This window comes from Lepidochelys olivacea (genome assembly GCF_965140295.1).
Source record: "Lepidochelys olivacea isolate rLepOli2 genome assembly, chromosome: 5".
NCBI classification, from domain to species: Eukaryota; Metazoa; Chordata; order Testudines; family Cheloniidae; genus Lepidochelys; species Lepidochelys olivacea.
The window spans coordinates 101,438,573-101,460,479 of NC_140415.1; the positions used below are offsets into that span (position 1 = coordinate 101,438,573).

At 43.0% G+C, this 21,907-nt stretch overlaps 1 protein-coding gene across 5 annotated transcripts in view; it reads left to right on the forward strand.

Moving 5' to 3' along the window:
- KANK1 (KN motif and ankyrin repeat domains 1) overlaps nt 1-21,907 on the forward strand; it is a 170,650-nt gene that overhangs the window by 40,288 nt on the left and 108,455 nt on the right. For all 5 annotated transcript variants that reach the window (XM_084629554.1, XM_084629551.1, XM_084629550.1 and 2 more), the window contains one exon: nt 670-804. The gene's annotated coding sequence lies outside the window, so the exon portion shown is untranslated. The remainder of the gene's footprint in view (nt 1-669; nt 805-21,907) is intronic.

Here is a 21,907-nt window from a genome sequence, read left to right on the forward strand (position 1 = left end):
ATGTCTATTGGTCACTGGAGAATCCAATCTGAATTAGTATATGTGGACCTCTCCGTGTGTCTGTTCCTCTTGAGACATTATAATCTGAATGAATTTACCTACTAAACCCCTGCTGTTCTCCTATTTACCCTTCCCATGGAAATCATAATTAATAGTGTAACACTTCCACCTAATGCTTCTAAATTAATAATCTGGATTGACAAAACAGTAATTTGGGTCAAAGGATACTTTTAGTTTTCCCTAGGTTTTTATTCTTAATGTTGGAAGCATTGATTAATAATTGACACATATGGCATCCTTATAACTTTAGTACAAGCTCTGCTTTTTGTTTTGTTTATATTCATATTGGCTATTGCTTTAACTGAGGTGAGTTAAACTGGGAAACCATGTCCTTACACTCTTATCTTTGTTTGCAGAGATCCTGTAACCAAAAACCTCACAAGCTCCTTCTCACTGAATTTGCTCACTGTTTGTGAGCATGATCATGTTACTTGGTGACAGATGACTTTTAGCCTTTAAAAATAACCGATTGTTTTAAAAAATTTTAGGGTTGTCTAACAAATCTAAACTGTGAAATAATTAGATGATAAATGTATGGTATATTAAGTGCTCAATACTACTCTTGTGGATCATTAACAGATGCTTTGTTTTTTGCCTCCTTCCTTACAGAATGACTTTCAAGGATCTGGATGTACTGTTAGATGCTGAAGTGTTGCACTAGCTGAATCTCCTTTACTTTTATTTCTGATCCTAAAAAACGCCTGGAGGAAACTAGAGGATTGTGTTCGGTACAGATTTTTTGAGGTAAGATTTAAACCTCCATCCCTGTGGTATCAGACTAACACATTCCATATCACTCTTATTAGATCTTCAATGTCAGTTAAAGCATGGCTAGTTTCACTGAACTAATGAGGCTTTATTTATTTAGCATTTTTTTAGTGGAAAAACTAGGCTTCTTAATCACTAATTCTAGGCTCAGCACTTGTATAGTTCCTTCCATTAGAGTATCCCTAAGTGTTTGTGTGGGTTTTTTTTTTTAAGCCTCTGTCCCCTTGGGATGTTAAGTATGGGAGATAATATCACTGTTTATACAAGAAACTGAGGCATATAGAGGTTAAAGTGCAGTTCTGGTCTGAAAAGTGACTCCCTGTTCTCCAGTCTTTGAATAGAGCTGCTATTATTATAATATACTTGTATTACTGTACCACCTAAAGGCCAAATGAGAGTGGAGCCCGTTGGGGTAGGCACTGTACAAACAAGGTACATCTTCACTGCAGAGTTAACTTAGGTGATTGACGCCTGGGTTGACCTGGTTTGGGGGTGAATAGCCAAAATGCAAAGCCGTATTTTGTATTTTGCAAAGCCATATGTGTTCTTGGTGCTGCAGTAAGTTGAGCTGCTCTATGCTCGTGAACTGTGGGAGAACCTGAGTGTGCTTCTGGGCGCGCAGGGGGATTGTGGGGAAAGCACTGGACTGTCGGCACTCGACTGGTTTAGTCTGTTCTCACTGCAAAGCAGGCAGGTTACCAGCCTGAGTAAAAGCATCACTCAGGCGTTAGCCTATAGCCCCAGCCAAGCCAGCTAGCCTAGGTGTAAAGCATGTACTACACCTGAGTGAGAGGTTTTTGTGTGTGGACGGAAGTTGGCTTAAGGGCAGTGATGAGCTGCCAAAATCTTAACAATGGGTTCCCTCCTCAGCCCACGAGAGGGTCGTTGCCCACCCCCGCCCCCCGGGACTCCTGCCCCATCTGCCCCACGTTCCTTGACGCCCCCCCCCCCAGCCCCATCCACCCCCCTCCCCTGTCCCCTTACTGCTCCCAGAACCGGACAGGAGGGTCTCTTGGGCCACCGTATTGGGTGCCCACCCCAGCCCTAAGAGCCAGAGGCACCTGCTGGGGGGTGAGGTGGGGAGTCCCGGAGGTGCTTACCTGGGGCAGCTCCCAGGAAGCATCTGGCAGGTCCCTCTGGCTCCTAGGGGTGGGGGAAGCGTAGCTGGGGGGGAGCAGGGGGAGCGGCCGCTCCCGCACTGATCACATCAAAAGTGGCACCTTAGGCACCGACTCCATGGGTGCTCCAGCCCCGGAGCACCCACAGGGAGAATTTGGTGGGTGCAGAGCACCCACCCAGCAGCTCCCCACCCCGCGCCTGGCCCCAGCGCACCTCACCTCCGCTCCGCCTCCTCCCCTGAACACGCCGCCCCGCTCTGCTTCTCTGCCCCCTCCCCCCGGCTTCCCGCGAATCAGCTGTTCGGCGGGAAGCCAGGGAGGGCTGAGAAGCAGGCGGTGGCTTCCTGATCAGGCCAAGGGTGGCGGAGGTGAGCTGGGGAGAGGAGTGGTTCCCCTGTGCCCCCCCACCCCCCACGGGTTACCTGCTGCGGTGTGGGCAGCCCTCCTTGCACCTCCCCACCGCCCGAGCTCACCTCCACCTTCCTGGGCCTGAGCGGGAAGCCGCGGCCTGCTTCTCAGCCTGCCCCAGCTTCCCGCGTGAGCAGCTGATTCATGGGAAGCCTGTGGGGGTGGAGAAGCAGAGCAGGGCGGCGTGTTCAGGGGAGGAAGTGGGGGGCGGAGCGGAGGTGAGGTGAGCTGGGGCCGGGTGCGGGGCGGGGAGGTGCCGGTGGGTGCTCTGCACCCACCAAATTTTCCCCTTGGGTGCTGCAGGGCTGGAACACCCATGGAGTCAGTGCCTAAGGTGCCACTTTTGGCCAGTTAAATTTAGAAGCCCTTTTAGAACCAGTTGTCCCTCGCGGAACAACCGGTTCCAAAAGGGCTGCCAAATTTAACAACTGGTTCTAGCAAACTGGTGGGAACCGGCTCCAGCTCACCACTGCTTAAGGGCAATACTTTGCAGTGAAAACAAGCCCATAGAAACAGTCCCTGCCACGAAGAGCTTACAGACAAGACACAGGGTGGGGGAAAGGGATATAACATACAAGTGGCATGAATGGTATGATGGTCTGTAAACGTCATACTAGAGCTCCAACACACTCTGCTCTGAGAGACTAAGGTTGGGCCTGGGGAGACAGCCCAGTTTCCCATCTCTTTTTAAAACCAAGCCAAGGGCGTGTGAGGAAAAGAGGCAGGAGGTTAGCAAGCTCTGAGAGAGGGCAGGCAACATCATTGGGCTGGTTTCTGGTTTGACTGCTGGGCCTGCTGATTCTTCCCGCCAGCTATCTGTCTTGCTGTGTGTGTTCTTGTTTTTAGGAGTACAGTTTTGGTGGTGGGGGAGCAACATGGTACAAGAGCCATTCCTCTTCTCCTCCATGCCATAGACTCCCTAGATGGTGACGGTGGCTATGGTCTGAAACAGCAACTGATCTCAGGCCACTGTTTGCCCACCTTCCCAGAGACCCTTGAAGAAGAAACGGTTAGGATGAGAGTTGCTCACAACTTAAAACTAAACATGCCTCTTAAATCTGAAAGATGAGTTCTTGCGAACCCTGACAATTGGAGTTTGCTTACCACGTTTTAAAGTAACTAAGAAGAAATGAGCCACACCTGGTCATAGAGTAAAATCAGTCCAGATGCAGAGGTCCAAACAAGCCATCCATACTGCTTAGGCCCTGTGGTTTCTGTGCTTATCCTGAATTGCCAGCTGCAATGAGTACTGTTGGGATAATCAGGGGCTACTGAATCTAGTGGCCCAAAAACATCACAGGGGCAGCAGCCACTATACCAGCCCCCAAAACTAGTCACTCAGGGTGCGGGGAGGTGGTGGGGGGGAAGAGACTGTGCTGTAGCCATGAGGCCTGGTGTGCAAGTTTGGAGATGCGTGCAGGTTCCATTGGTTCTCTCCCTTTGGAGTTTATTGCACAGAGTTCAGTTCAGGGTTGGTGCAATGAGAGGTGAACTTCATCCATGCTGAGCAACTGTGACATCTTCCGGAGATGAAAAGGAAACATTTGCCTGCATTGCCTGTATGCATATTAAACCGATGGATTTTCGGGTTGTAGGGATGTATAGGGTGTAGTCTGGGCTACTGATAATCCATGGAGTGCTTCCTTTAGATCTCTTACGATGTCTGGGTTACATAGTAATGCTGGCTTTCCCCTGTGATAACAGGAGTTCAAGCAGTTTCTGCAGTGAAAAGCATTGGGGCTTGGAAAAGCAGCTGACAGCTGGCTCCTCCTTTGCTGCTAGTAAAGGCTACTACTCAGAGGAGGAAGTGAGGAATGTGGAGCTTTCCTTGGGGATCAAAATTGGGACTGGAGCTGCCAGCCACCAGTGGGAGAGAGAAATGCCCAGGGGAGAAGAGAATAAGGCAGCTGGTTGACTTGTGCAGGGCAGAAGAGGAACTGGTGCCTGGACTGGATGTGCAGGGGAGAACAGAACAAGGAAACATGCACAGAGGGAGGAGAAAGGGATGAATGGAAGAGAAGCAGGGAGACTGGAATGGTTGCTGATGAGAAGGGGGACATTAAATGAGCAGCAAATGCAGCCTGTGTCTGACTGTTCTTCACAAAAGACAAACTTTTCACACCAGACTGCTAAGAAACAAACAAATGCTAATTCCATATAAGGTGTACGCTATTGCTTTGGTTGCCAGGTGCCACAAGGGTGTTAGCTGAGTGCAAGTAGGTGAGGAGTGAAATGCTCTCTTAAATGTGGCCCCCGCTGGCGAAAGTTTGAGATTCCTGTATTCCACTGCTCCTTGTTAAGTTGCTAAACTGAGTCTTCCCCTTCCTCTCTATCCCACCCTTCCTAAGTGTAGTAAACACTCCTTGCCTTTTGCACCTGAAAGGTGAAAGTAAAACATGTCATAACTAAGTGGCTACTTAATTGCTGGTATGAATAAAGCACTGTAGTAGTAATAGCAGTGTGTATTATTAAGGAGAGTTTTACTAAGAATTAAAATATAGTACAGCAAGACTATTCATTTAGCAGAAACATATTTAAGAGTTTTTCTTCTTTTAATGAAATAAGTTTGGAGTACTGTGTATATATGTAACAGGTTCAGATCAATACATCTTTATTTCTTTGTCACTTAATTTAAAAGGGTTAGGTGTATATATACAAAAAATATAACAAATCTTTTTTACATGAGCTGTGCTGTATTAAAAGAGTAACTTAAATGCAGAAGAGTGCTCATCACTGTGTAGCAAGAACATAAGAGTGGAAGGGACCATGTCTCATAATAGGGCACAGTGTGCACTCCAGAGCAATGTTCTTCTCTACCTGAAGAATAGAGCTCAAGCATATTACGTGTATATTTTTATTTTGTGTTATTTTGTGCAGCTCCTGAAAGAAGAAATGAAAACCTTTCTAATTCCAAAGCAAACTTCTTGGCAGTGCAAGATGAATAATAGGCTTCTTAAAACTGATTCCATTTTTTTAAACAACCAAAGGAAACTGAATCAGAGCATTCTCATTTTTCAGAGCTCTGTCCTACTGCTTTGATTTAATTGAGGGTAATATTTCAATCTCCACAAATCTTAAATGGGCAGCTGCATGTTCTATAGCAGGAATTCTTGGACCTATTCAAAAAACTTTTTTATTTTAGCAAATCAAAATCCAAGCATTCAGTAAATGTACTTTTAAAAATCTTACTGCATGAGAAGTGGCTAAGAGACTTTTACGTATTCATGGGGGAACTAGATTTATGTAAAGGATGTGGTTGAATTACAGCTGAATCTGAGCTGGAATAGCTTTTGCCTCTGAGATAGGAGAGACAATCTCTTAATCCTGTACCAAGTATACATGTTGACCCCATGACAGAGATGGAAAGAATGTCTGAGGAGGGACTTTGGTTTTGTGGCTTTCTTTTTGATATTGTGGAATAAAACTCTGTCCTGCCACTGCTTTCTGCTCTTTTAGCAGACCAGGGAACTACCCGAGGATGTCTTCTGGAATACTGGATAGTTGTTTTCTGCTTTTCAGAAAATAACTTAATGACTCCATCTACCTGGGGGTGTATGTACACCCACCGTACTGCTTAGCATTGTCTAGTGATCTGAAGAAGAGCTCTGTATAGCTCAAAAGTGTGTCTCTTGCTCCAGCAGAAGTTAGTCCAATAGAAGATATTACCTCAACCACCTTGTCTCTCTAATATTCTGGGATGAACACAGCTACAACAACACTGCAAACAACAGTGTTGTCTAAATGCATTCTGGGAAAATCTGAGTAGCTGTCCCATACTGCTTCACCAGAGTTAGGGTACTGTTGGACATGCACACAGAGTGGCACCGATAGCATTGCTCTCTGGATGGCAGACCACGAGGCTGAGATGAAGAAGGGCCAGACCAGTTACACCAGGGGTTCTCAAACTGGCAGTCGGGACCCCTCAGGGGGTCGCGAGGTTATTACTTTGGGGGTTGCGAGCTGCCAGCCTCCACCCCAAAGCCCACTTTGCCTCCAACATTTATAATCGTGTTAAATATATATAAAAAAGTGTTTTTAATTTATAAGGGGGATCACACTCAGAGGCTTGCTGTGTGAAAGGGATCACCAGTACAAAATTTTTGAGAACCACTGAGCTAAACAGACAGTTTGCTGTGCTGACAGCTTACGGAAAGGCAAACATATTGCTAAAAGCAAGGCTTTCACAGAACCATCGGTGTCATTGGTATTTCTTGTAGAGGGACAATGGGTCGGCAGTGACTATACAATGCCAGAAGCAATGAGTTTACAGTGGGGCAGAGAACTACCTTCTTGATGGTACCGCCAACCCTTTCTAAATGACAACACTTAAATCTGTCCACTCTGAAATTGGAACCATAGCAAGAACTATGCTGAAGTGAAGCTTCAACTGCAATGTGGGCAGAGCCTCAATAGAACTGATTCACATGCAAAACTCAGAACTGTAGTGTTCTCACTCTTAAGGGGTGTCTGTTATCACTACCTGCTCCTTGCTTTGTGTTTCTTAATTTTTTTGAGACCACAGTATGATATCAAAGGATACAACTGACTCTAATCTACTTCTAGAGCACTGGTTCTCAACCAGGAATGTATGTACCCCTGGGCGTATGCAGAGGTCTTCCAGCTAGGGTTGCCAATTCTGGTTGGACAAATTCCTGGAGGTTTCATCACATGACATAATCTTTAATTAAAGATTCATCTTTAATTCCTGGAAACTCCAGCACAATCCTGGAGGGTTGGTAACTCTGCTTCCAGGGGGTTCATCAACTCGTCTAGATTTTGCCTAGTTTTACAACGGGCTACATAAAAAGCACTAGCAAAGTCAGTACAAACTAAAATTTCATATAGACAATGACTTGTTTATACTGATCTACATACTGTACACTGAAATGTAAGTACAATATTTTATACTCCAGTTGCTTTATTTTATAATTACATGGTCAAAAGGAGAAAGTAAGCAATTTTTCAGTCATAGTGTGCTGTGACACTTTTATGTATTTTTATGTCTGATTTTGTAAGCGGGTAGTTTTTTAAGTGAGGTGAAACTTGGGGTACTTGGGGGTATGCGAGACAAATCAGACTCCTGAAAGGGTACAGTAGTTTGGAAAGGTTGAGAGCCACTGTTCTAGAGTACAAGTATATCATCAGTTGAGCCTGCAGAGTGATGATATAACCTCTGATTTGCTGTTGGCTTTATAAACTCTATAAGGGGATTGCAGTACAGTAAATAGTTTCCTAATTAGATTTGATTCTTATATGTTACTGAAAACCTGGTGTGTGCTTTCTGAAGTGTGTGACCTGAAAATAATGTTTTAAAAATGTCCTTTACTCATTGAACTTAATTTTTTTTGTTTATACCCATTAAACAGTCTAACTAAAACTCCTTTTGTTTCTTGAGTCTGGTGGTGTCATAACTTCATGAGTTTAGCATTCACCATAGAGTTTTTGGAGGTAGGCAACACTTTAGTTTGTTGTGTAGAAAAGAAATTTTATTTTCTACATGGGTTTAAATTTTCAAATTTTAAGTCAGACCTTATATATATCAATAAATAAATAAAAGGGGCGTAAGTGGAGGCACAAGACCAACTTTTTTCCTTTTGCTGATCATCTTCAGGAACATGTGTGCGAATGAGTATTTATTTTGGGTGGGTGGGTGGACGGGCAGGAGTATTCGGTCCATGAGGAGTTGTGTGACCCAATACGCTAATAAAACTCATAAAATGCTTCTAAAATGTTTATTCAAAGTGGCATGTCTGGCTTACAGTAGCTGTGTGGGTGGACTGTCCTTGAATTTTGTAGACTTAATTTAGTACTACATAATACCCAGTGATGGAAAACAGCTATAAATTGTCTGTGCGCAGCCATGCATTATTGATAAAGGGTAGAATAAACTCCACAATTTCTTTATTTGATGTTGTCAGCACAACAGCTGGTTGATTTGTTTAGGTATTTTTCTATTTGAAGGTTTAAAGTGGCACTGTCAACTTTACCTTTTGGGCCTAAATTTTGCTTTTTTGAAAACAAGTTCTTATAAAACCTAAACAAAATATTTTATATAAATTAGAAATAACAATACCATTAAAAACAGCTTGTGTGTGGGGGTTTTTTTAAGCACACACTTCCCTGAAGGGTTTGAACCCCAACTATTGCAGTACTAAACCTGACAGTAAACTCAACAGTAAACAGTACTGAAATTGTCTTTAATTGTCCAAACTGATCAGAAGTGCAAAAAGTGAATGGAACAGAGAGTGACACATTAACTGGATTTTTAAAATTCTTCCTTTTAATCATATAAATTGTTTGGAGCATGATTAAATAAACTCCTTCAGAACATATTTCTGAAAATCACTGAATAAATGTTCAAGGATCTGTTCAACAGACTGGAAACTATAAAAACTTGCTAACAGAAAACTTTGCAGGTGCCCAGTCTTACAACAGAAATCCAACTTAAAATATTCTTTTTCCACTAAATGTCCGGAAATCATAGCTTTCCTTCCTGATTTCAAATTCCCTTTATCTTGTTAGAATAGTATTGTATGGTAAACAAACAGAGAGAGACAATCCCATGTTTGGAAAAATAATCTCCCCTCCATATTCTAATATAGGAAACTTCAGAATAGTGTTTTGTAATTGTGGAATCATACGTTGGCTGCTTCTGTCAAAAATGTGTAAGGATAGTGAAAGGTGAATTTAAATCCATTTGAGATCTTAATACACTATGCTTTTTTGTGAAGGCTTTCCATCATTGCTTAAAGGAACTGCTGAGTGTTAACTCTTCATTTTAGCTTTCCATATTTTTCTGCCTTTAAGATAAGAAGTCACAAAGCAATTAAATTGGTCATGTAGTTTCAATCAGGAGGCAGGAAAAGCTAACCAGAGAAAGGACTAACATGATTGACAGAGGCCTGCAGAAGATTTACATTGAGAATAACTCATTCTTCAAAACTTTTTCATTTTCTGATGGAAGTTGTGGGGTAAATCAAGTACAGTGGCTATGAATGATTAAAATGCAGAAGTTATGAATTCTTACTGACTTTGTAACTCCTTCACCTTAACCTAACATCATTTCTTTCAAAGGGGGTATTGGGGCTTTGTGGATTTAAATAGAGCATCAATATGTTGAAGTGAACTATTTTAACAATCAAGATTATGAATTTAATGGCAACACTTAATGGAGACAAAGCTAAGGTTGAGAAGGAGAAGGAAGTTTTTCATGGTTTATCCAGTAAGTCTTAAATATCTATTGCCAAGGTATGTAATGTGCCATAATCAACTGTAAACAGCCACACAGTATATATCGCCTCATGCAAGCCAGACTTTCTACTGGCAACTAAAAATTGTGTGTTCATAGAAGCAGAGGGATTTAAATGTGGTCTAACAAAAGAGCAGAAATATTGGCTTATTCATACATTATAAAACAGTTTTGGTTTTTCTTCCAGCAAACTTGAAACTAGTTGGTGCCCCTTTGTAGGACAAAAAGAGTCTTAACTGTCTTAGGGTATGTCTACACTATGAAATTAGGTCGATTTTTATAGATTTTTTTTCCTGGGTTATCCGTGCAGACACCATAGCATGGCAAGCATGGAGCCCACTCAGCTCACCGCTGCTGTTGCGAGCATTGTAAACACCTTGCGCGTTATCCTGCAGTATGTGCAGAACTTGGCTCGGAGCCGCCAGCATGAGGACGACTGTGAAGAGGATATGGACCCAGACATTCCTGAAAGCACAGGATGTGGCAGTTGGGACATCATGGCGGCAGTGGGGCTGGTTGATACAGTGGAAGGCCGATTCTGGGCCTGGCAAACAAGCACAGACTGGTGGGACCGCATAGTATTGCGGGTCTGGGATGATTCCTGGTGGCTGCGAAACTTTTGCATGCATAAGGCCATTTTCTTGGAACTTTGTGAGTTGCTCCCCCACCCCCCCCGGAAGCACAGGAATACCAAGATGAGAGCTGCCCTGACAGTTGAGAAGCGAGTGTCCATAGCCCTGTGGAAGCTTGTAATGCCTGACTGCTACCGGTCAGTCAGGAATCAATTTGGATTGGGCAAATCTACTGTGGGGGCTGCTGTGATCCAAGTAGCCAATGCAATCATTGGCCTTCTGCTAACAAGGGCAGTGACTCTGGGAAATGTGCAGGTTATAGTGGATGGCTTTGCTGCAATGGGGTTCCCTAACTGTTGTGGGGCGATGACTGAATGCATATCCCTATCTTGGCACCAGACCACCTTGCCAACCAGTACATAAACCACAAGGGGTACTTCTCAGTGGTGTTGCAAGCACTGGTGGATCACAAGGGACGTTTCACTGACATCAGCATGGGGTGGCTGGGAAAGGTGCATGATGCTCGCATCTTTAGGAACTCTGGGCTGTTCGAGCAGCTGCAAGAAGGGACTTCCATCCCCAGACACGTTAACAGACTTTTCCAGTAGCTGTACTGGCCACAAATGCATCCCAATTCTTCAGAGCAAATCAAACATTAAACACAATTGCTTTTAAACCCTGTAGTGTAGATACAGATATGCACTCACCAGAGGTGACTTGTCCGGCTTCATGGTCCAGGAACCCGCCTTGGGAGGGTATTGGCTCCAGGGTGATGAAAAGGTCCTGGCTGTCGGGGAGAACAGATTCTCTGCTTGCCTGCTGTGCATTCTCCCCCTCCTCCTCCTCTTCCTCATCTACAAAATCCTCCTCCCTGTTGCGTGAGACTCCCCCCTTGCAGGTGTCCACGGACAGTGGTGGGGTAGTGGTAGGGTCCCCCCTTAGAATGCCATGAGGCTGATCCTAGAAGCGGCATGTATGGGGCTCTGACCCGGAGCGACTGTTTGCCTCCTTTGTCTTTTGGGTAGGCTTGGCTGAGCTCCTTAACTTTCATGCGGCACTGCTGTGTTTCCATGTTACAGCCTCTCTCCAGCATGCCCTGTGCGATTTTGGCATATATATTAGCATTTCTTCTTTTTGATTGGAGTTCGGCCTGCACAGATTCTTCTCCCCATACAACAATCAGATCCAGTGTCTCCCTTTCGGTCCATGCTGGTGCTCGTTTGCAATTCTGGGAGGACTGCATGGTCTCCTGTGCTGCTGAGCTTGCTACGCTGACCAAACAGGAAATGAAATTCAAAATTTCCTGGGACTTTTCCTGTGTACCTGGCTAGTGCATCAGAGTTCAAAGTGCTGTCCAGAGCGGTCACATTAGAGCATTCTGGGATAGCTCCTAGAGGCCAATGCCGTCGAATTGCGTCTGCACTAGCCCAAATTCGACTCAGCAAGGTCGATTTTAGCATTACTCCCCTTGCTGGTGAGGAGTGCAGCAGTCAATTTTAAGAGTCCTTTAGGTTGATGGAATGGGGTTGGTTGTGTAGACACATTGCTTATAAAATCGACTTAACGCAGCTAAATTCGACCTAACCTCATAGTGTAGACCAGGGCTTAGTATCCTTCTTAACTTGTTATGCTCAAATCTTTGGAATCAAGAGAAATAGTAGAGGAACAATCTCTCAAATAATTTGGGAGACCAGTTCTTTTCCTTTTTCTAAAGATGACTAATTAAATGTTCAGTATAATTCTGGTGAAATATTTTGTTGGCAACAGGACTCATTCCTCCTTTTTATAGCTTATTTTTCCTCTAAGAATTGCCCTCTGTGGCCTAAATTGATCCCCTTGTAGCTTATCTTGCAATGTAACTCTTACCTTACAGTTAAATCAATATAAGGATAAACTCACAGTGAGCATGGAACAACCTAAAATACAATGGGCCTGATTCACCTCTCATTTACAGCTATTTAACTCCATTAACGTGAATGGAGTACTTCTGCACTTACCTGTTGTAAGTCAAAGAAGAACCAGGCCTCATTTGTCTTTAGAGTATTTAAGATAGTTTTATGCTTCCTCATGTAACTTATGAAATATTTCCTTCCCAAGTCCAAATCATAGAATATCAGGGTTGGAAGGGACCCCAGAAGGTCATCTAGTCCAACCCCCTGCTCAAAGCAGGACCAATTCCCAGTTAAATCATCCCAGCCAGGGCTTTGTCAAGCCTGACCTTAAAAACCTCTAAGGAAGGAGATTCTACCACCTCCCTAGGTAACGCATTCCAGTGTTTCACCACCCTCTTAGTGAAAAAGTTTTTCCTAATATCCAATCTAAACCTCCCCCACTGCAACTTGAGACCATTACTCCTCGTTCTGTCATCTGCTACCATTGAGAACAGTCTAGAGCCATCCTCTTTGGAACCCCCTTTCAGGTAGTTGAAAGCAGCTATCAAATCCCCCCTCATTCTTCTCTTCTGCAGGCTAAACAATCCCAGCTCCCTCAGCCTCTCCTCATAACTCATGTGTTCCAGTCCCCTAATCATTTTTGTTGCCCTTCGCTGGACTCTCTCCAATTTATCCACATCCTTCTTGAAGTGTGGGGCCCAAAACTGGACACAGTACTCCAGATGAGGCCTCACCAATGTCGAATAGAGGGGAATGATCACGTCCCTCGATCTGCTCGCTATGTCCCTACTTATACATCCCAAAATGCCATTGGCCTTCTTGGCAACAAGGGCACACTGCTGACTCATATCCATCTTCTCGTCCACTGTCACCCCTAGGTCCTTTTCCGCAGAACTGCTGCCTAGCCATTCGGTCCCTAGTCTGTAGCTGTGCATTGGGTTCTTCCGTCCTAAGTGCAGGACCCTGCACTTATCCTTATTGAACCTCATCAGATTTCTTTTGGCCCAATCCTCCAATTTGTCTAGGTCTTTCTGTATCCTATCCCTCCCCTCCAGCGTATCTACCACTCCTCCCAGTTTAGTATCATCCGCAAATTTGCTGAGAGTGCAATCCACACCATCCTCCAGATCATTTTTGAAGATATTGAACAAAACCGGCCCCAGGACCGACCCTTGGGGTACTCCACTTGATACCGGCTGCCAACTAGATATGGAGCCATTGATCACTACCCGTTGAGCCCGACAATCTAGCCAGCTTTCTACCCACCTTGTAGTGCATTCATCCAGCCCATACTTCCTTAACTTGCTGACAAGAATACTGTGGGAGACCGTGTCAAAAGTTTTGCTAAAGTCAAGAAACAATACATCCACTGCTTTCCCTTCATCCACAGAACCAGTAATCTCATCATAAAAGGCGATTAGATTAGTCAGGCATGACCTTCCCTTGGTGAATCCATGCTGGCTGTTCCTGATCACTTTCCTCTCATGCAAGTGCTTCAGGATTGATTCTTTGAGGACCTGCTCCATGATTTTTCCAGGGACTGAAGTGAGGCTGACTGGCCTGTAGTTCCCAGGATCCTCCTTCTTCCCTTTTTTAAAGATTGGCACTACATTAGCCTTTTTCCAGTCATCCGGGACTTCCCCGGTTCGCCACGAGTTTTCAAAGATAATGGCCAATGGCTCTGCAATCACAGCCGCCAATTCCTTCAGCACTCTCGGATGCAACTCGTCCGGCCCCATGGACTTGTGCACGTCCAGCTTTTCTAAATAGTCCCTAACCACCTCTATCTCCACAGAGGGCTGGCCATCTCTTCCCCATTTTGTGATGCCCAGCGCAGCAGTCTGGGAGCTGACCTTGTTAGTGAAAACAGAGGCAAAAAAAGCATTGAGTACATTAGCTTTTTCCACATCCTCTGTCACTAGGTTGCCTCCCTCATTCAGTAAGGGGCCCACACATTCCTTGGCTTTCTTCTTGTTGCCAACATACCTGAAGAAACCCTTCTTGTTACTCTTGACATCTCTGGCTAGCTGCAGCTCCAGGTGCGATTTGGCCCTCCTGATAACATTCCTACATGCCCGAGCAATATTTTTATACTCTTCCCTGGTCATATCTCCAACCTTCCACTTCTTGTAAGCTTCTTTTTTATGTTTAAGATCCGCTAGGATTTCACCATTAAGCCAAGCTGGTCGCCTGCCATATTTACTATTCTTTCGACTCATCGGGATGGTTTGTCCCTGTAACCTCAACAGGGATTCCTTGAAATACAGCCAGCTCTCCTGGACTCCTTTCCCCTTCAGGTTAGTCCCCCAGGGGATCCTGGCCATCCGTTCCCTGAGGGAGTCGAAGTCTGCTTTCCTGAAGTCCAGGGTCCGTATCCTGCTCAGTGGTTATCAAAAATGTGATTAGATGCTCAGTTACATGGTAAATAAAACATGGGTTGGAAATTTCATAGTGAACTGTATGGAGGTCTCATTTTACATCAGTGACAGCAAATGGAAGGGCTTGACCGGCAGTGTAGCGTAGAACGAGCTATCCTGTGTTTGTCAGTGTGATACATGGACATAATGGAGCTGTCAGGCCAGTCTTGTCCCCAGATTTGTTTTGTGAAATTGAAGATTAACTTTTTCATTTAAGTCTATGAATAAATAATACAATACTTATTAAAAAAGCGAAATTCTGCTCTGAAAATGGCATCATGAGGGTTTCGTGTCTGTCTTACTGGTTTCCATACCATACTTGCTCAAATTACAAATGATGGGTATTTTTTTTTTATTTGTTTAAATTCCAAGCCTTGTGAATTCAAGTGGGGAAGCTGAATGTCAAGAACTACCATTGTCTTCAGTGAGATAGAATTTAGGACTGCAGTTAGAACTGGAACATCATCTGTGCTATGTCTGCAAAGTTTTCTGTAGTGCTCTAAGTGTAGTTTCTAAGCACAGCAGGTACAGCTGTGTTTGGGAACATGGTTACAAAATAGCGTGTGGAAATCAGGTGCAAGGGATCTCAAGTCAAGCATTAAGAATCAGTGACTGCTTCTGAAAATGCTGGCATAAGTGGCTGATCCTGGAAATACATCATTACTAGTGTGTAAAATGTTTTCAGGCTGTAGTCCTATACCTTGATGAGAATATCAGGAAAAGGAGAAAATGGTGAGAGATGATAGCATGATTAGCTGTGCACTTGGGACACCACGTGTGTCTAGGGTTAACTGTGTGGGCAAGCTGTTTTGAAGCTTGCTTCCTTCAGTATGGTTGTATCAGAAATGATGTGTCCTTTGTTAACAACTCTGATATGTAAGAGAGAATTTGTTTGTGTCAAAGTGAGCTGTCAAAGTGAGCTAGTTCATATATTTTAAAAGGTACAGCCAAAGCCACATATCCAGTGTACATGGTGTAATGTAAAGAGAAAATACAGGTTGAAGGGGTGATAAGGGATAACAGACCTTCTTCAGAAGATGTTGGGCCAAACTATTGTCCCATTGTGAATGTTCCTCCAAATCAGTGTATGATCTATGATGATGCATAGAAAATAATGGGGATGGAACTAATGTGTTCAGGCTTCTGTTACATACTTTGTCTGGAAAAGAAGAAAGGTTTTAGATACCTGGAGCAGAAGTTAGTTTGAAGAAAAACTGAACAGAGTTAATCTAATTGCCTTGAAGTAGAAAGCTTAAATCTGTGGTTCTCAACCAGGGGTCTGGGGCTCCCTCAGGGGCCGCGAGCAAGTTTCAGGAGGTCTGCCAAGCATTAGACTTGCTAGGGCCAAGGGCAGAAAGCCGAAGTCCCACCCCGTGAGACTGCAGTCCGGGCCCCCGAGCCTCATCACCTCAGGCTGAAGCCAAAGCCTGAGCAACTTAAGTTTGCGTTGCCCCCTGTGGTGTGGGACTCCAGGCAATTGCCCTTCTTGCTACCCCCCTAACACCAGCCTTGGCTTTTATATGCAGAAAAACAGTGGTTGTGGCAGAGCTGGGCTGTGGAGTTTTTATAGCCTGGGGGGGGGACCTCAGAAAGAAAAAGGTTGAACCCCTGGTTTTAAAGGTAAATTTGAAAACTGAAAGAGACATGGTCAACCTGAAACCTGCTCACTCTCAAAGTGATTCATAGGTAGTTTCTCATACTACACTAATCATCTGCAAGTCTGTGTCCCTGCCAGTTTTTATGGTCTTCTGAATCAAAGTTTATATTTTTTTAAAACACTGTTCTCTCCCCTGTTGCTATGTGGAGTATCCACACAAACAAATGGGGAAGTGAATTGAATGATTACAGGGAAAATGGACAATTCACAATTTGAAAAGAAAGAGACTTTTGCCTCCATTTCTGTTAGTATCTCATAAAACACAATAAAAGGTAAAAAAAAATTTCAGACAGCAATGTGACTCTCTTTTTTCTAAATTGGAAGTACTCATTTTAAAATGGGAATTACTTTCTCTATGTATGGATCAACAATATTAACAAATCATAGGAAAAAATGTAGCTGCCTTGCTTTTTAGAGTGTAAATTAATAAAGTAGCTTGCCAAATATCTTGTGAACACTGGTTTTGCTTCGGATGCCTGGCAGCAATCTAATTGGTATGACTTTCTGCTGATCAGGTCAGGGCTAGAATTGAAGAAGGAGGAGGGAATGAAGACATGTGAGTCAGTTGGTTAGTCACTGGTATCTTAATCCAAACTTCACAATTTTCTTTTCCTCAAGAAGGAGAAACTTTGAGTCTTTGCAGTAACATTATTATGAAGAAATCTAAAGTAGGTGCAGATGTTTGTGTTTGACTAATCCAGACATGTACTTAGCTTGAAGGTTGGGTTTTTTGGTTTGGGTTTTTTTTTTTAAAGCCATGAACCTTAGTAACTTCCACAATTATGCTATAAATCCTAGAGATATGTGAATACGTTTGAGAAAGCAAAGAGTTGCTGGGAGAACACAAAAATCATCTATTTTAGGGTGCACCCAGTACATTGGTTTTGATGCATATGTTTTTGTTTTCTTAGGGGTGAGGGGATTGAAAATGGAAAATAATTTTTCACAAATACATCTGTATTTTCACCACCATAAAAACGTTGTTAAGGTCTTCTAACTCAGTAACTGTATTGTGTCGTGGTTTTGTTGGAGAGTTGTCAGTGTTTCCTTTTTGAGCAGTCTGCAGCAATGATCCCAAAACAGATTAGCAAATAAGTAGCAAGGCAGTCATTCATAAAGCAGCGTCAGTAAATCTCACACCACTAAATTAATGGAAAAAAAGGATTCTTGAGACACCACTTAGACCTTTCATAAAAGACAAATGATGTTTCTTGAGTGGTGTGTGTTTTTCCTTTCTTGCCAAGTATTATTTAATCTGAGACATTTTCCTTCACTGAAAACTCCTGTACTTTCAAGACAGTAAGGAAAACACTGGTCTCAAAGGTCAGCCTTTACTTTAAATTTTTCAGTGTTTGCTTGGATGAGTAATGTTTGGTGATGTTACACAGCAGATACAAAAGAAATACAGTCTGCTTCATGACTGTTCCATGAATTTGGACTGTAAAGAATAATGATACCTAACAGCAGAATGTGCTGCCATTCCGATAACATGGTTATTGGGATGGTAATGAGTGTTTGTTTTTTGCTGAACAACTGGTTCTTTAATATTGTTCTCCGTATGAATATTTAGCAAACTAGTGTTTTTAGGTAGAGAAGCTGTTCATACCAAATGTTGCTGGTGCACAGTTTTGATAATTGAAATCTAGATTATAATAGAAGCATGCCTTTTAAAATAATAGAATTAACAGCTGTGGGTAGGGTGGGGATGGGACAAGTTACCTGAAGTGAAATGGGATTGCCAGAAAACAGTTGGTGGTTAATGAAAACCAGGAGAGGAGGATCTGAGCTTGTCTAACTCCTCAGACGCTTCCTGAAAGACTTGCCGAGTGAGTGAGGAATGTGTTCACGTCTAAATTTAAACTCCAGTCTTTTTCTCACGTTCAATAATTTGTGTTTCCTGCGTTCAAGTCTTTACACAGACAGACCAGTTAAAATAACTGAAAAATATATATGAATGGGGGAGAGGAGGCAGCTATATTGTTATTAGCTCTTTGTTTGCTGATTACTGCTCCTAGTTGTGTTAAAACAAGAGCTTGTACCCCCATATCCTCCTCTTGTTAATCTACAGTAAAGTCATTATGCTAAATTTGTGAATTCACAACTTCCGTGACAACTTGTTTTGGTTCTGTAGTGACAAAAGGAGAAAACTAGTCAGAGGAAGTGGATAGGAGCCATTATTTAACACATGTGTATGATCAATAATTGCAATGGGAAAGTAGAAATACTGGCCAAGTAAATAAAGTATACATCAAGTCTTTATCCCGTTTAATGAAACGTGGTTAAGGTCTATTCTACACTACAAGTTGGATCAGCATTTTGATGAGGTTCTTTGACAACAATGGTATAAATGTCACTGAATCTGTCCTCCAAATGCAGATGGGACCCTTAAAAGAATAGGCTTTCATAGTCTGGTTCTAGCATGATTGGTCCCACTTACAAAGAAAGGACCAAACCTTTTGTGTAACAAAGTTGGTGTCTTGAGCATGTTAAACAGTGGTATTATGGCGTGTTTTTGTTTTGTTTGAACACAGTTTCATAATGTAACTCTATTTGACTGACAAAGGGAATTGCTGTCCAGAGAAGAGTGGTTTAGGGAAAAACCCCAAAATGTAATCGGATAATACCCTCATCCTAGGTTGGTAAACTCTCCTATACCCTTTATGGAAAAGATCTATGCTTTTGACAAGTGTGATGGGTGTTTCCTAGTTTCTGAACCTAGATCCTTTAAAACAGTGACTCTCAGCCTTTCCAGACTACTGTACCCCTTTCAGGAGTCTGATTTGTCTTGCGTACCCCCAAGTTTCTCCTCATTTAAAGACTACTTGCTTACAAAATCAGACATAAAAATGCGAAAGTGTCACAGCACACTATTACTGAAAAATTGCTGACTTTCTCATTTTTACCATATAATTATAAAATAAATCAATTGGAATATAAATATTGTACTTACATTTCAGCATATAGTGTATATAAAGTCGTATGAAATTTTAATTTGTACTGACTTAGCTAGTGTTTTTTATGTGGCCTGTTGTAAAACTAGGCAAACATCTAGATGAGTTGATGTACCCCCTGGAAGACCTCTGCGTACCCCCAGGGTAAAAAGACTGATTGCTTTTGAAGAGCTTTTTTATTCAAGCCCATAGGATTTTGGCAGATAGCCAAGCACAGAACACTGCAGATACAAACAAAGCTAAAAATGCTGTCCCGATAAGGAATGTTAACAGAACTTGAGTCGCTGGTACCTTGCACATGTGTTTCCCTGAATGTATGCTTTATACTTTAGAGGAGACCTGAAAAGCTTTTAACCTTGCTCTGACTGATTTGTGAGTTCTGTGCTTTTATTTAACTTTGTTTGAAATCACTAACTCCTAAAGCAGAACAGGTTTCAGAGTAGCAGCCGTGTTAGTCTGTATTCGCAAAAAGAAAAGGAGTACTTGTGGCACCTTAGAGACTAACCAATTTATATGCTCAAATAAATTGGTTAGTCTCTAAGGTGCCACAAGTACTCCTTTTCTTAAAGCAGAACAGAAATGCAAGAGAATGCTGCTTGCTGTGTTTTAGGTACAGTTGCAGGGAAAATACAGAGCAGAATCCTTAGTTCCAGACAAGGCAGATAAGTGAAAAATACTGTAACTTGATTTGCAGAAGCAGTAGTAGTTCACGTTTAAACATGTAAATGTAGTCAGTTTAAAAAATACACTGACAGAATGTTCATGTTCTGTGGGTCAGTCCTTTTTCCTGGAACTCAGTGACTGGGGAAGAAGTAGTCTTCCAGCTGGTTCCTGCAGATTTCAAAGTACTTCATGGATTCCAAGGCCAGAAGGGATTGTGATAATCTAGTCTGACCTGTATAACACAGGCCATAGGGCTTCCCTAAATACATTTCTATTTGAACTTTGAAAGAGCATCTCTTTTAGGATTCAGAGTGGTAGCCATGTTAGTCTGTATCGGCAAAAAGAACGAGGAGTTCTTGTGACACCTTAGAGACGAACAAATTTATTTGAGCATAAGCTTTTGTGGGCTAAAACCCACTTCATCAGATGCATGCAGTGGAAAATACAGTAGGAAGATAGATAGATAGACACACAGAGAGAACATGAAAAAATGGGTGTTGCCATACCCACTATAACGAGAGTGATCAGAGAGTGATCAGTTACGGTGAGCTATTATCAGCAGGAGAAAAAAACCTTTTGTAGTGATAAAAAGGCCCATTTCCAACAGTTGACAAGAATGTGTGAGTAACAGTAGTGGGAAAAATAAGCATGGGGAAATAGTTTACTTTGTGTAATGACCCATCCACTCCCAGTCTTTATTCAAGCCTAATTTAATGGTGTCCAGTTTGCAAATTAATTCCAATTCCGCAGTCTCTCGTTGGAGTCTGTTTTTGAAGATTTTTTTGTTGTAGTATTGCCGCTTTTAGGTCTGTAATCGAGTGACTGGGGAGACTGAAGTGTTCTCCGACTGGTTTTTGAATGTTATCATTCTTGACGTCTGATTTGTGTCCATTTATTCTTTTACGTAGAGACTGTCTGGTTTGGCCAATGTACATGGCAGAGGGGCATTGCTGGCACATGATGGCATATATCACATTGGTAGATGTGCAGGTGAACGAGCCTCTGATAGTGTGGCTGATGTGATTAGGTCCTATGATGTATGTCCCCTGAATAGATATGTATTATCTAACATTATATATGTCTATATATCTATATCTATCTATAATATATGTATAGATATCTATTCAGTGGACACCATCATAGGACCTCATCACATCAGCCACACTAAATCTGATTCATACCCATACCCTGTGGGAAAAGGTCCAGAGTTTATAGCTCAGCTCCAGTATTCTGTTGGTTATAGCAGAGGTTCTCAAACTGTGGTCCGCAGACCACCAGTGGTCCATGAGCTCCATTCAGGTGGTCCGCGGATAGTTCCTTCTAAGGTGCATGTCTGGGTGGCCGCACACAAGAGAGTGAAGGGTCACCCACCTAATTAGTGGAGCTGCACAGACATGGCTCCACTAATTAGATGCCTGGACCCTGGAGAAGATGCACATGTAAGTGAGGTGGTGGCCTCAGGGGGAATAGGGATGGGGGGAAATAGGAGGTGAGGTAGGTGGGGGGGCAGTGGGGTGAGAAGAGGGAGTGGGGGGAATTTGGGATGTGCAGGGCTGCAGCAGTCAGAGAAAGAGGCCACTTGCTCCAGCTCAAGGGCTGCAGTTGCTGTGAAGAGAACCCCCTCCTTCCCAGTCCCAGCTCAGGAGCTGCCGTGGCGGGGAGAGAGGGAGACACCCCCCCTTCCTTCCCAGCTTGGTGGTTGCCACAGCGAGGGAGAGACTACTGATATTAAAATATGAGTTGTGTGCTTCTATTTGTAGAACAAAAACATGTTAATCATTATTTAGGTTTTTTTATATAGCACTTTTATCCAAAGTGCTTTACAATACTTAGCTAACGGTACAAACAACGTTTGGAAAGATCATTAAGTGGTCCACCGAGACCCTCAGCAATTTTCAAGTGGTCTGTGGAAAAAAAAAACTTTGGGGACCACTGGGTTATAGGAAGCATTTGTTAGAGGTGTGCATCCATAAGTTTGAAAATATACCATTCTATTGTACATGATTGGTTTGCCTTCCATTGGTTAAACTGTGTGTCTATCACGTCAGCACACAGTGTTTTGTATCTTTCCTTGCCTGGCAGCCACGGAATTCAACAAAGAGAATTGGGTCATGAGCAAATTCGTGATTGCCTGGGTCATGAGCCTCATAAC